Source organism: Neltuma alba, unplaced genomic scaffold, assembly GCF_004799145.2.
Source record: "Neltuma alba isolate B1F8T4 unplaced genomic scaffold, ASM479914v2 tig00010421_pilon, whole genome shotgun sequence".
Classification (NCBI taxonomy): Eukaryota; Viridiplantae; Streptophyta; class Magnoliopsida; order Fabales; family Fabaceae; genus Neltuma; species Neltuma alba.
In genome coordinates, this window is record NW_021635323.1 from 863325 (window position 1) to 879714 (window position 16390).

The window sequence follows — 16390 nt, forward strand, 5'->3', positions numbered from 1 at the left end:
TTCTGAAAAGTAATGTCCTAAATGAGATTTTTTAGCTCAAGACCATCCAGTGTGGTCTAAAATGGTTCTAATTGAAGTCTAAGTCATTCTAGAAGTATGGTGTGACACAGTGATTGAAGAGACATGAAGAATGAAAGGATGGGAAGGAGAAAGGGTTTAGTGGGTTGGGCATGTGAAATTACAAAAGGGGTATTAGGGTTTTAAGTCCTTGGATGAATCTAGACAAAGCCTAGGGCAGGTTCAAAGGCTAAAATGGTAAATAGGGTTAGAAAATGTAAGGGTAGAGAGGTGAATTTGAAAAGAAAAGTTCTGATTTTTCTCATCAGGTCGCGACCTGAGAATATCTAGGTAGCGACTTTAGCAGACAGAGGGGACATTTAAGCTTCAGGCAGGCTCCAGGTCGCGACCTGAAATCAGCAAGGTCGTGACCTCAGTAGACAAAGAGCCTATACCAAATTCTTTCCCCAAGTCATGACCTGATACATCAAGGTGGCGACTTTAGCACATAGAGAGCCTTCCTTCTCAACCTAACCTCCAAGTCGTGACATGAAGACAGCGAGGTCGCGACCTGGATTTGTCACATCGTAGATTTTAGGGATAGAAGCTCACAATGTAGCCTAAATAAGGTAGGCTACTAAGTTTTAGGTGACCTAAGAATATCTAGGTTGTGACTTCAGCAGACAGAGGGGACTTTTAAGCTTCAAGCAGGCTCCAAGTCGCGACCTGAAATCAGCAAGGTTATGACCTCAGTAGATAGAGAGCCTGTACTAAATTCTTTTCCCAAGTCGTGACCTGATACATCAAGGTCGCGACTTCGACACACAGAGAGCCTTCCTTCTCAGCCTAACCTTCAGGTCGCGACATGAAGACAGTGAGGTCGCTATTAGAAACAATCTCACCCAAGAGGGGGGTGAATTGGGTGAGTTACAAAAATTTAAGAATTAAATGCGTGCAAGTATTGAATGAAACAGAGAGTCAGAGTAAGGAGAAATTTAACCGCAGAGAAGAGACACAAGATTTATACTGGTTCGGTCTCAACCACGTGACCTACTTCCAGTCCCCAGAACACCTCTGAGTATTTCACTATCTTCCAAGATCGACAGGGCTCTTGGTGCCTCGGTACAGTAATTGAATCGCTCAATCACTCCCCCTTACTCCCGTAAGGATACAACCCCTCTCAAGAGTCCACACTCTTGAGTGTCTCTCAAGTTTTTAATGAAAGTAGTGAATGGCTCTCTTACAGAGTGAATTCAATGATAAACACTGATGCTCAGTAGTAAAGTGAAAAACAGAGTATTGAATGCGTAACTAAATAATAGCAGATGGTAGCTCCGGTATTCAATTCTCTTCATTAATGCCTCTTCGCGCCTTTTATAGTTGATATCGTTAAATAGCCGTTAGACGGAAGGCTTCTAGCCGTTGTGACTTCGTTTGCGTGTTTCACTGGTTTTAACAGCTCCGCCATTAATGCGTCTGAGTTTCTGACACTGTAGGTCGCAGTCTACGTAATCCCATTGAAGAGCCGTTGCACTCGTTTTCATTAATCTGCATATTTCAAACTTAGAACAAGTGAGAATTTTGTGGTGAGTGCTTTAACCTTGAATACAGAAGGAAGGCTAATTTATCATTCAAGATTTGTGACGAGATCATTTATCAGTAACAAGAACAGAGTGTCATTCCGGTTTGGTTTGATCGAAAAGATGATCGATTACTTGATGATAGATCAAGTTATCGATAAACGGAATGAAGACTTTTCGAAATAGATCACTAAAGTTATCGATCAAGTGTTGGATCATCGGCTCCAAGAATTTTCATAGAAAGAGGAAATCATTGCATGATCGAACAAGTGATCGATCATATAATTGACCGAACAGATTATCGATAATTTAGATGTTATTAAAATGAAGCTTCAGTCATTGATGATCGAACATCTTATCGATAAATATATGATAGATAATATTATCGATAAAACATGGTTATGTAAATAATCAAAGGAAGACACATGCTATTTGAAATGATCGAACAGCTGATCGATCATTAACTATTCGAACAAGTGATCGATAATAGTGAAGAAAGAAGTTTGATCCTGTAAGGTAAGGAAAATGATTATCGATCACGTTTTGTGAAAACATGAAGTTCGGGGAATTGAATGATCGATCATTTTATCGAAAATCCAGTGATCGATAACTTGATCGAAAATTAGTTCATCATAACTTAATGCTAATATGTCAATTCTCAGACTCTTTATCGAACACGTTATGTGAAAAACTTATTTAAGCAAACAAGTTAAAATTATCGATAATGTTATCGATAATTTAGCTGTAGCAAAACTGAGTAAGAGTTAAAAAGAACATTGATTATCGATCATGTAATCGAAAATTTTGTGATCAATAAAATTATCGATCTATCAGTGAATTTGATCTCCTGCATTCAGAGAGTTAGAGCATAAAGTTCGAGTACGTAATCGATAAACAAATGATCGAAAATATGATCGATAAATTTGTAACTGAACTAATGTGCAGAACAAGTAGAGAGTGTTACCTTTTATCGAAGTCGTTATTGATGACTGATTTATCGATAACTTGATCGATAAATGCACTCGGTTTCTTATCAGTAACTCGATTGCTTACCTGATATTATCGATCAGCTTATCGATAATTTCCATACTCTTATGTGATTTTTACACTAGCGATTATCGATCCCTTTATCGATAAACTATTCATCGAATAGTTCTTCGATCAAAAAGACTACTATAGACCTGATTTACACTTGATCATTTATCTGAAATCTTAGCGATAACTGATTGTTCGATTAGTTGATCGATCAAAATACTTAACCCTGATATTCTGACTTGTTATCATCAAAACTATAATCCTAACATTCTCCCCCTTTTTGATGATGACAAAACACAGGTTAAGAGTCATTTATCAGAGAGAACATCAAACAGTTTCATATTCTTAAAAAGCATAAAAAGGCAGATAAATATCAAGAACATATTATCGATAAAAGCACTATCCAGATACACAAAAGAAAATCACAAAAGAGATAATATAACGTCATGACATGGAACCAAAAAGCCATAAAAAGCAACTCATAAAGCCATATAATCTACGAAGTATCATCAGTTTTCTTCTCCCCCTTTTTGTCAGCATCAGAAGGGGTAGGAGCCGAGGGAATGGTCAGGGAAATAGGGAGAGGAGGAAGGGGAAGAAGTGGAGAAATAGATGGAAAATGAAAGGAGGGAACAGGGTGAGGTACAGTGATAAGAGCAAGAGTAGTAGGGACTGAAGTAGAAGTAGATGGAACAGAAGGAGGAGTGGTGGAAATAGGAGAAGTAGGTAAAGGAGAGGAAGAAGGTGCAGGCTCAGGGTGTGGTGGAGAGGGAGGATGGAAAAGGAGATCCTCATAGCTGAAGCTGGTGCTAGGTGGAGTGAAGTGGTGGCAGAGAGAGGTAACTAAGCCTTTAAGCTCTTGGAGTTCCTTGTCCACTGAATTAAACCTCTCAGTGACTTCCTTTTCCAAAACTACCATGGCTTGTTGGTGAAGATCCAGAATCTTAGAGATGCCATCAAACTTCCGGTCAGAAACTTCCCCATAGTCTCTGGCAGTAGTGTAGACTCTGGTCTCAAATGCACGAAGCTCAGCCTGAAACATTTCCCTGAGGGACCTCTCCATAAAAGATGGACCAGGGGTATGAGATGGAGCAGCAGTGGATTCGGCTTCATCCTGGGTCCGAGAGGCACTAGCAACTGGTTGCTTTCCCTTATCCTTCTGAGATACTTTCTGTGATGGTGTAAAGGGAACAGAGATCCTCATTTTGTGGAGCTGAGTGAGGCCAAAACTAGGAACCTTGGTCTTGAGTTCCCCAGGCTCAAATGGAGCAATGTTATGTGCCTGAAGGAAATAAGTGGCCAACTGAGGATAGGGGATTGGGGTTGATCTGGACTTATTAAGAACAAAGTCCTTCATCTCAGAGTAAATAAGATCCCCAATATTAATCTTTTCCCCACTAATAATCCGGGCTAGTAGAAGATAATCATCCTGAGTGAGATGTGAGAAGCTACCGGATTTGTTTACCATGCATCTAGAATAGATGTAATGGATGATCCTATAGAAGTCACACATCTGCTTAGGTGGGAAATTCAGCTCACCGGGATAATCACTGTTCTGCATTAAGATTCTGTAAGCCTTTACCTCATTCATGTCACCACCTCGCACAAAATCTTGAGTTCCTAGCAACTCATTTATTTTGGCACTGGTTATTTCAAAAGCTCTGCCTCTCAGTGTAACTTTCAGACAATTTTCTATGAGATTGTCTTTATCATCATATTTTTCTACTGATTCCATATTACAGTAGAATCTTTTAACCACTTCGGGACAGTATTCACCACCAATAATTAACCAATTTGAATAATGCTGCAGTGGGTCACTTAAATCAAGCTCAATCTGTTTATTTTTCCTCAGACCCTCTAAATCAACAGATACCACAGGACAGAATTTTCTATTGGCAAAATCGGCCTTATACTTTGTTATATTAACCTCAATATCGAGATTGCCAGATAATAACTCAGAAAATTCAGTGGGTATACCTTCAGAAGGAATTTCCCGAGCGACTCCTTCACTTGCCCTCTGTTTCTTCTTTCTCGGTTGCTTGGGGACAGAGATATTCAAGGCTGATTCCACAGCTTTCTGAACTGAGACTCCATCATCCGACTCGGTCTCCGATTCCTCAGTTACAATCGGTAGCTTTGATTTGGACCGGGGAGACTTTCTGAGAGAGGCCGGTTGTTCTTCGGTCCGACTTTCCCGGATTTTCAGAGTAGTTCTCTTCTTCGTTGATTCCTCTCTCACCTTCGGTCTGTATCGCTTTCGAGTACCCGAAGCGGTGGTGTCACTCGATTGAGGCTGTTTCTCCGGTGCTTCTCCCTTTTCCACATTCGGTTGCTTCACCCGAGCCATTTCGGAGGTGCTGAGCGAGTTTTTGACAGATTAAACGGTGAGTTTGAAGTGGGTGAAGGTTGGGAATGTGGTAGAGAACGATTCGATCGGTGTAACGGTGGAAGAATTTAAGATAGGAGTGATTTTCGACCGTTGCGAAGAACAGGGGACGGGAAATGTTCGAGCTAGGGTTCGGAAAACTGACGGATGAAATTCAGTACAGTACCGTTATAGTTCTTGAAATTATCGATTAAGTTATCGATCAACACTTGATCGATCACGTGTTCGATAATTATGAAGAAGACACTTGAACAAAGATCAGTTTTATCGATTAAGTTATCGATCAAGCATTTATCGAACATATTATCGATAAAGTAAGTAAAAAGAAATGCGTACCTGATGTAATTTATCGAATATTTGTTCGATAATTAAGCTTATCGGTCAGCTTATCGATCAATGCTTACCAAATTTGACAGACGAGTCTCGGAACCTTGAGGCTCTTGATCGATGTTCTGATCGATATTTATTTTATCGATCACGTTATCGATAATTGTAGTGTTGGAGCAATTCCCTTTCTTTACAAAGTGAATTTATCGATCAGTTGTTCGATAAATTATCTCCCACTTGCCTTCATGATTATCGATCAATTGATCGATAATCTCATACTCTGTTTACCTCTGTTTTTCTTCATCGAAACAGAGCTTCCTGCAAAACAAATTTCTACATACTCCGATGCTTAAGTTAGTTATCTTATCATCAAAACAATAAATTTAAACATTTAATCTTAAGAGATAGTATGAAATTTCTTACAATTCATTGGGATTTACCATTCCCAATTCTCCTCTGAAATAGCTGAACTTCTGTTGGTCTAGTGGTTTTGTGAAGATGTCGGCTATCTGATATTCAGTGGGGATGAATTCAACTTTTACATCTTTCTTTTGAACATGATCACGAATAAAGTGATGTCGAACATCAATGTGTTTGGTTCGAGCATGATGAACTGGATTCTTGGACAGACTTATCGTGCTCGTATTATCACATAAGATTGGAATCTCACGTATATTGATTCCTAGATCTTGTATTTGTTGTTTTAGCCATAAGATCTGAGCACAACAGCAGGCAGTGGCTACATATTCTGATTCAGTAGAGGAGATTGCCACGGTGTTTTGCTTTTTGCTTGACCATGAGACAAGACATCCTCCGAAGAATTGGCATTGTCCACTGGTGCTTTTCCTGTCTGTTTTATATCCACCGTGATCGGCGTCAGAATATCCCATTAAATATTCGGTTCCTCCTTTTGGATACCAGATTCCTAAATTTTGAGTTCCTACAAGATATCTGAGTATCCGTTTCACGGCTTCTTCATGCGACTCCTTTGGAGCTGACTGATATCTCGCACACATTCCAACACTGAACTGAATATCTGGTCTACTTGCAGTAAGGTATAGTAAGGAACCGATCATCCCTCTATATCTTGTTAGATTTATGTCTTTCCCGTCTTCGTCTATATCAAGCGAACAGGTTGAGCTCATTGGAGTCTTTACACTTTTAGCATTCTCCATTCCGAATTTCTTCAGCAATTCCTTTACATATTTCGTCTGGGAGATAAATATACCGTTCTTCTTTTGTTTGATTTGTAATCCCAGAAAGAAATTTAATTCTCCCATCATGGACATCTCGAATTCTCCCTGCATAAGCTTAGCAAATTCTTGACAGAGATCTTCGTTAGTAGCACCGAAAATAATATCATCTACATATATTTGAACAATCAAAAGATCTTTTCTATTTCTTTTAATGAAAAGTGTGGCATCCACTTTACCTCTTTCAAAACCTTTTTCTATAAGAAAGTGGCTAAGTCGTTCATACCAGGCTCTGGGCGCTTGTTTCAAACCATACAAAGCCTTTTTAAGTTTGTAAACATGATTTGGAAAATTTGGATTTTCAAAACCGGGAGGTTGTTCGATAAACACCTCTTCTGATATATAACCGTTCAGAAATGCACTTTTAACATCCATTTGAAATAGTTTGAAATCTTTGATGCAAGCAAAAGCCAAAAGAACTCGTATGGCTTCCAGTCTAGCTACAGGAGCATACGTTTCTTCATAATCAATTCCCTCTTCTTGATTATAGCCTTTTGCTACTAATCGGGCTTTGTTTCTGACGATCTGAGCTGATTCATCGAGCTTGTTTTTGAATACCCATTTGGTGCCAATGACCGGATGATCTTCTGGTCTGGGTACCAATTCCCAAACTTGATTTCTCTCAAATTGATTAAGTTCTTCCTGCATCGCAACTATCCAGAATTCATCTGATAGTGCTTCGTCAATATTAGAGGGCTCAATGTGAGATATGAAAGCAGAGAAAAGAACTTCATTGACAATTTGTCTCCGGGTTTTGACCCCTTCATTGACTTTACCGATGACTTGATCCAGAGGATGATCTCGGTTGTGTCTCCATGCCTTTGGCTGCTCTAGATTTTCTTGTAAAGAGGGATCGTTTAAAACATCCCTGTTTTCTGAAACGGTTTCTGAAAATAATTTGTTCGAGTTTTTGTTCAAATCTAGTTTTTGAAAATTTTGAACGATTTCAGCATCATCATCTACAGGTTTAGAAATTGTTTCAGTTTCAGCAAACACCACATGAATCGATTCTTCTATTGTGAAGGTTCGCTTATTGAAAATTCTATATGCTTTACTACGATTAGAGTAGCCAAGAAACAAACCCTCATCAGCTTTAGGATCGAATTTACCCAGGTTCTCTTTGTTGTTGTTGTGGATATAGCATCTGCTTCCAAAGATCCTTAGATGTGACAGATTGGGTTTTCTTCCTTTGTACAATTCATATGGAGTCTTCCCGAGCAATGTTCTGATGTAGGCTCTATTTGAGATATAGCAAGCTGTGCTCATTGCTTCTGCCCAGAAAACTTGTGAGACCTTTTCTCATTTAGCATTGCTCTAGCCATCTCCGTGAGTACTCTATTTTTTCGTTCAACTACTCCGTTTTGTTGAGGAGTCCTTGGTGCAGAAAAGTTGTGGTCAATTCCATGTTCCTCACAATATTCTGCAAATTCGTTGTTTTCAAATTCTCCTCCGTGATCTGACCTGATAGACACAATAGATATACCTTTCTCATTTTGGACCTTTTTGGCAAAAACAATGAAAGCATTAAAAGTTTCATCTTTAGAGGAAAGAAACAAAGTCCAGGTAAACCTTGAATAGTCATCAACTATTACAAGAGTATAAAGATTTCCCCCGAAACTTTTTACTCTAGATGGACCGACCAAGTCCATGTGAATCATTTGGAGAGGTCTTTCAGTTGAAACTATCTTCTTTGATTTAAATGAAGATTTTGTTTGTTTACCTTTTTGACAAGCATCACAAACATCATCGCGTTCATACTGGATTTTTGGTAAACCAACAACTAGATCCCTTTTTATTAATTTTGAAAGTTGATTCATGTTGACATGTGCAAGACGCTTGTGCCAAATCCAACTTTCCTCCTTTTTACTAATAAAACAATTTTCAGAAGCTTTAGAATCAAATTGAAGTGTATAACAGTTACCGTCCCTCGGAGCTCTCAGCTTCGTATTCAATTCTTCTTTCTTCAAGGGTAGGTCATCTTTGCTTATGATTAAACACTCTTCAGAATCAAAGATTACCCAGTTGTTTTTGTCCGCACTCTGACTGACGCTGAGGAGATTATGACACAGACCTTCCACGTAGTACACGTCCTCGACCTTCATGCCTATATTACTTCCGATTTCTCCGATTCCAGCAATTTTTCCCGATTGGTTTCCTCCGAAGCTTACTTTTCCTCCATCTTTTGGTTTGAGTGATGTAAACTTCTCAGTGTCACCTGTCATGTGTCTGGAACATCCGCTGTCTATATACCATTTATTTGTTCTGGATGCCTTGAGACATACCTGCAAAAATTACAATCATGTTTTAGGTACCCATACCTTCTTGGGTCCTTTCTGGTTAGTATGAGTTATTTTTGGTGCATAAGTACCTTTGGGCACCCATTTTAATGTTCCGTAATCTCCTTTCTTCTTATAGTAACAAGAAGAAGTTGAATGGCCTTTACGGTTGCAATGAGAACAAAGTGCAAAAGGATTTGAGGAATGCACAGAATTTCTAAAATATGTAAGATATGATCTACCACTACTCTTTTTCTTTTCTTTCGATTTATCTTGGGTTGGATCGTATCCTATACCAGTCTTGTCCATAGAGCATCGTTGAGCTCCTAGAATCACCTTAAGCATTTCGCTTCCTTTAGTGAATTTTTCTAAAGTTCTGGTTAGATCTTCAATCTTTCTTTCATTCTTTTCACAACTTTCACAAGTCAAGGTCGAGTCAGTATTGACTTTAACCTTTGATTGTTGATCTTCTAAAAACTTTATCCTTCTCTTAGAATTAACTAACTCTTTTGCAATTCTTACTAATTCTAAGTGTAAAGCATTGTATTCAGACTGCAATTCATCATAAGATGGTTCAGAAATTATTACCTCGTCTGTTTCTGAGTCCTCGTTTTCTTGGGCCACTAGACAGATATTAGCTGTCTCTTCATCGTCACTTTCTTCTTCTTCATCGGAGGAGCTGTCTCCCCAGATTGATGTGACGAAGGCTTTCTTCTTTCTGAATCTTTCTTTCTTCTTTTCTTTATCCTTTGCTCTGGAGAGTTGGGGACATTCCGCCTTGATATGTCCTGGCTTTTTACACTCGAAGCAAATGATTGGATCCTTTGATTCGTTCGGATACGAGGAAATTTTGCGTTTCGGCTGAAACTTCTTTCCGGTTCTGTTTTTGTAGAATTTCTTGAACCTTTTGACTATAAGGCCCATTTCATCATCATCAAGATCATCTTCATTTTCATCCTCGCTCACTTGAGTTTTAAGAGCGATGCCTTTCCGATTTTTCTCGTTCATCTCCTTTTTGTATTTTTGCTTGCTCTCATACTCAGCAAGACTCCCGAATAGTGCTGCAACCGAACCAATGGATTCTCCTTTGGTTTCTTCAATAGCTGTTACTTTCGGTTCCCATTCTTTTGTGAGACCGCTCAGAATTTTCCTCACTTGATCTTCTTGACTATATTTCTTCCCAAGTGCAGTGAGGTGATTTATGAGATGTGAGAATCTGACTTCCATATCTCGGATACTCTCTCCTTCCTTCATTCTGAATAATTCGAATTCGGTAGTGAGAGTGTTGATTCGACTCTGTTTTACACCGGTGGTTCCTTCATGAGCTATCTCCAGAGCCTCCCACATTTCCTTCGCGGTTTCCAGGCTTGAGACTCTGAAGTATTCCCTTTGACTAAGCGCACACGTGAGTATGTTGATCGCTTTGTCATTTAGGGTCACCAGCTTCTTATCTTCCTCGTTGAATTCCGTGGAACTCTTGGGTACTTGCTGGCCATCTACTGTGTTCATCGGGACATAGTTGCCGTGTTCTATTACGTCCCACAACCCATACTCTGTGGCCTTAATGAAGATTTTCATCCTCATTTTCCAGAACGTATAATTTTCTCCACTGAAGCCTGGCGGTTTAGATGTTGAACATCCTTCCGGTAACACGCTATCTCCAAATCCTGCCATTTGATCTATCTTCGGACTGTTAAATCCTTAGTGAAGAGACCTGCTCTGATACCAAATGTTAGAAACAATCTCACCCAAGAGGGGGGTGAATTGGGTGAGTTACAAAAATTTAAGAATTAAATGCGTGCAAGTATTGAATGAAACAGAGAGTCAGAGTAAGGAGAAATTTAACCGCAGAGAAGAGACACAAGATTTATACTGGTTCGGTCTCAACCACGTGACCTACTTCCAGTCCCCAGAACACCTCTGAGTATTTCACTATCTTCCAAGATCGACAGGGCTCTTGGTGCCTCGGTACAGTAATTGAATCGCTCAATCACTCCCCCTTACTCCCGTAAGGATACAACCCCTCTCAAGAGTCCACACTCTTGAGTGTCTCTCAAGTTTTTAATGAAAGTAGTGAATGGCTCTCTTACAGAGTGAATTCAATGATAAACACTGATGCTCAGTAGTAAAGTGAAAAACAGAGTATTGAATGCGTAACTAAATAATAGCAGATGGTAGCTCCGGTATTCAATTCTCTTCATTAATGCCTCTTCGCGCCTTTTATAGTTGATATCGTTAAATAGCCGTTAGACGGAAGGCTTCTAGCCGTTGTGACTTCGTTTGCGTGTTTCACTGGTTTTAACAGCTCCGCCATTAATGCGTCTGAGTTTCTGACACTGTAGGTCGCAGTCTACGTAATCCCATTGAAGAGCCGTTGCACTCGTTTTCATTAATCTGCATATTTCAAACTTAGAACAAGTGAGAATTTTGTGGTGAGTGCTTTAACCTTGAATACAGAAGGAAGGCTAATTTATCATTCAAGATTTGTGACGAGATCATTTATCAGTAACAAGAACAGAGTGTCATTCCGGTTTGGTTTGATCGAAAAGATGATCGATTACTTGATGATAGATCAAGTTATCGATAAACGGAATGAAGACTTTTCGAAATAGATCACTAAAGTTATCGATCAAGTGTTGGATCATCGGCTCCAAGAATTTTCATAGAAAGAGGAAATCATTGCATGATCGAACAAGTGATCGATCATATAATTGACCGAACAGATTATCGATAATTTAGATGTTATTAAAATGAAGCTTCAGTCATTGATGATCGAACATCTTATCGATAAATATATGATAGATAATATTATCGATAAAACATGGTTATGTAAATAATCAAAGGAAGACACATGCTATTTGAAATGATCGAACAGCTGATCGATCATTAACTATTCGAACAAGTGATCGATAATAGTGAAGAAAGAAGTTTGATCCTGTAAGGTAAGGAAAATGATTATCGATCACGTTTTGTGAAAACATGAAGTTCGGGGAATTGAATGATCGATCATTTTATCGAAAATCCAGTGATCGATAACTTGATCGAAAATTAGTTCATCATAACTTAATGCTAATATGTCAATTCTCAGACTCTTTATCGAACACGTTATGTGAAAAACTTATTTAAGCAAACAAGTTAAAATTATCGATAATGTTATCGATAATTTAGCTGTAGCAAAACTGAGTAAGAGTTAAAAAGAACATTGATTATCGATCATGTAATCGAAAATTTTGTGATCAATAAAATTATCGATCTATCAGTGAATTTGATCTCCTGCATTCAGAGAGTTAGAGCATAAAGTTCGAGTACGTAATCGATAAACAAATGATCGAAAATATGATCGATAAATTTGTAACTGAACTAATGTGCAGAACAAGTAGAGAGTGTTACCTTTTATCGAAGTCGTTATTGATGACTGATTTATCGATAACTTGATCGATAAATGCACTCGGTTTCTTATCAGTAACTCGATTGCTTACCTGATATTATCGATCAGCTTATCGATAATTTCCATACTCTTATGTGATTTTTACATTAGCGATTATCGATCCCTTTATCGATAAACTATTCATCGAATAGTTCTTCGATCAAAAAGACTACTATAGACCTGATTTACACTTGATCATTTATCTGAAATCTTAGCGATAACTGATTGTTCGATTAGTTGATCGATCAAAATACTTAACCCTGATATTCTGACTTGTTATCATCAAAACTATAATCCTAACAGTCGCGACCTGGATTTGTCACATTCTAGATTTTAGGCATAGAAGCTCACAAAGTAGCCTAAATAAGGTAGGCTACTAAGTTCCCTTGGGCAGAAGTCCCAAAGATGTGAAAAGAAGTTAGAATGAGAATAGAGACTAAACTGCAAAGTGAATGTCTTCAGGGGCTAAAGTATAATCAAAGTTTAAGGCTTATGTAAAGTCTTAAGGGCCCAGAAAGAGAAAAGAGTCTAGATACAAGCCAAAGGTTAAATTAGAAGCCTCAAAGAGATGGTTTTATGAGGTTGAGCCCAAGTAAGGGTAAAACTGTAAATTCAGTAAGTTACGGCTATTAGGGCTAAAAATAAAAAAGTATACAAAAAATTCCAATAAAATCAGAAAAAGTGGAAAATAATATTCTAAGGCTCTTTTGTGAAGAGAATTGATGAAAATACCCCTAAGGCAGCTTAAATGGGATTTATAAGTTTATGACTAGTAAAAAGTACAGTATTTGAGGTAATTATTTAAAATAGCAAGAGACCTAAAAAATGTATGCAAAAATAAGCCTAAATAGTTGAAAGATTGTACTAATTTATAAAATTAGTCCCGCACCCAAAAGGCTCGTGGAATGGCTTTAATAAAATATAAAGCTGATTATGCTGTTAAAAAGGCATTTTCGTAAATAATTTTTATGCAAGGCTTAAACAAAGTGTTATGGCCTGGGAAGATTTAGTGATATTCATTAGAATTAAAAAGAATTTATGAGTATACAGAAGAATTTTCTGAGCTCTGGAAGGCCATCAAGAAAGTCGGAGAAATGTGAGCCAAGTAAATTAGGAGGAAACTTAAGGATGATGTAATGGCTAGAATTTAGTCTCCCTTCTCCTCCACCAAATTGTTGAGAGCTAGCACCTTCTAGAAGAATGATGTAAGGATGATGTAAGAAGGTGATGCAATGATGACATAAAAGTCCACTTAAACTTCTGAGTTTGCCCTTACTCTTTCTATTAGCTACCAAGGGTATTCTGGTCCATTCAAGCCAAAGTTTTGGCTATAAATAGACCCTCCCTCCTTCACTTTTTTGGGTAAGATAAGGATTAGAGGGGAAACTCTTGTAATTTTGTTTCTTAAATTTCAACCAAGAGGAAGACACCTACCTTTGATCAACCAAGCTTGGATCTAAGGTTATTAGGTTGTTCTATTCTGTTTCTTCCTTAGTTTTCTTAGCTTGGATGGTTGGAAAATATTGTCTCCCCTAAGATGAGGTGCTGGCTGAAATGTATAGGGTTAGGGGAAGGAAGTTTTGATGTTATATCTAGTTAAAACACATTAATTCAATGTTGTTTCAAGTGGTTTTATGTTGATAATTAAAAGATTGTATGTTTTTGTAACCATTGATGCTGTTCGGCTGGATCTGAATCTTCCTCTTAGGATGTGGTTTTTATAATTTTAAGGTTTTCAATGGATTTAAAATGGAAAATTATGTGGAAACAAGTTAAGAAAGTGAAGTTGGAAGCATTAGAATCAAAGTTGGGATTTTTGGTTTTCAACCTCCCCTATTCGGCCAAAACAGATTAGAAGGAAGGAGTTAGATTTTCATAAATCTAAAAAGATATTTGGATTTCTTGGGTAAAATTGTGTAGGATTGGCCTAAGAGAACAATTTTTACAAAGCAAAAACATTAATCCAAAAATTAAGAGGTTTAAGTTCAAGAAAGTTAGTCTTGAACTTTATGTAATCTCTTGGTCCTATATTTAGGACCTTGAAACATCCAAGATGATGTTTATTGATGGTGACCAAAAGCTATTATGGTTGTGAAGTCAAGGGAATCAAAGGAAAAGCAAGAGGAAAGCTTGAAGTACAAGGTAGTGAACTTATCTTTTTATGTGCTTGATGTAGTATGCTTATGTGTTGGTTTGTATCCATTGTTGTTTGAATGATGTTGTGACATGATGATTGTTGTTAAAAATGCTGTTTTTAATATGTTTTCATGGGCATGCATTTTTATACCAAGCATAAAGCATAATGGCATGTTACTAGTTAACTTAAGTTTATAGAAAACTGCATACCATACATTAGCATCCATCTTGTGCATACATGTGGTAATATTTGCTGCTGAGATTCCCCCGAATCTCACCCCTCCCTAACCAACCATTTAGGTCAATCAATGATGGGCAATAATGGCATGAGAAGCAAGGAGAAGAAAGTGAAGAATTATTGATGTTAATGAATGAGATTATATTCAATGTATAATTTTTCTATTTTGTAAATTATGTTTATGAATGCCTTGATCCAATTTATGTTTAAGAAGAATTAAAGCTAGAATCATTTAAGGGATAAAACGAGGTCATAGAGTAGTCAGTTTTGAGCTTTAATTTGACCTATCAATTGAACGAGTTAAGCCAGAAAATTTGGTAGGTTAAAGTACACATCCCAAGCTTTGAAATAAGGGGTAGATCACCTTAATTAGATTTGTATACAAGGAAATACGAATTTCCAAAGTTAAGGCACAGAATCTGGAAGTTCCAAATTATACCAAATAAATAGTAATCTTTATTGATTAAGCTATATAAATTGGGAAAAGATAAGTTCAAATGGATATCTTTTTCCTTAAAGAGCATTAAAAGAGCTTTTTGTAGAATTTTGGAACACCTCCACATGATTTCTTTAGAATTAGTTATGATTTTTTAAAGTTGGACTTGAAATATGAAAAATGTACAGTGAATAGTAATTTTGTAAAGTAATGTCCAAATTATGTTTTTATAAGCTTAAGGCCATCCAAAATGGTCAGAAATAGTTCTAATTGGACTCTAAGGTATGATATAAGTAAGGTGTGACAGGATTCACAGAGAGCCCTCTAACTCTCTAAATCTTATTCAACCTCAATCCTAAGCTCCTATACCATTACCACTCACCAAGATAACTATCAAAACAACCCAACTCAGCAATCCATTACTAGATTTTCAACAATTCAATACAAAACTTAAAAGCAAGTGATGGACGATTGGGTAAACTTTTCAAAATTTTCCAAAAATTTTTGGCAAGTTCAATAAGAACCATCCTCAACAAGGAGTAACCCAGCAAAACAATTCACAACATCCCAATTAAGCTCAAACCAACTTCCTCCCTCCCCCACACAACTCAGAGCAATGTCCTTATTGCAGCACACAATCACATATAAAAACACAAAGCTTAAAATCAAAAACAACGAAGATAGAAGTTGTGAAGTCAAATTCAAGATTGAAGCACAACACATCATCCTTCTAGGGAGAAGAAAAGAGCTAAAGTGTAAGGATGGGTAAACAAAAGAATACAATTGAGTGTGTGGTGGTGACAAAGACAAAATCACAATCACATAAAAACAAAAAAACTAGGGAAGAATTATTCAAAACAAAGATAAATAACTGAAATTTAAAATTCTACTTTTACTGGGTATATCCCTTTCACAACTTAAACTAGTCATATGCAAGATAATATCAACAAAGTAAAGAACATGTGAAAGTAAAAGAGAATGGAAAGGGATGACCTGGCCTCATGGAGGTTGTGTGGGCTCTTCGTAGGCCTTGAGGAGATGACCGTTGCACTAAAACATTTTGTCTGTGGCCTCCTCCTTCAACTCTATCATCCCAAAATCATGCACTTTCATCACAATATAGGGTCTATCCCAGCTCATCTTGAATTTGCCCTTCTTGAATTTGAGCCAAGCTTGGTACCTCAACACTTTGTCACCCTCCTTAAACCTCTTTCTCAGGATGTTGGTGTCATGAATAAGCTTAGTCTTCTATTTGTAAATGTCAGAGCTATAGTACGTGTCTAACCGCATCTCTTCAAG

General features: G+C 37.6%; 1 pseudogene; it reads right to left on the reverse strand.

Annotated features, from left to right (window-relative positions):
- Positions 1-16141: 16141 nt before the first annotated feature.
- Positions 16142-16390, reverse strand: part of LOC114756522 (uncharacterized) — a 161754-nt pseudogene continuing 161505 nt past the window's right edge.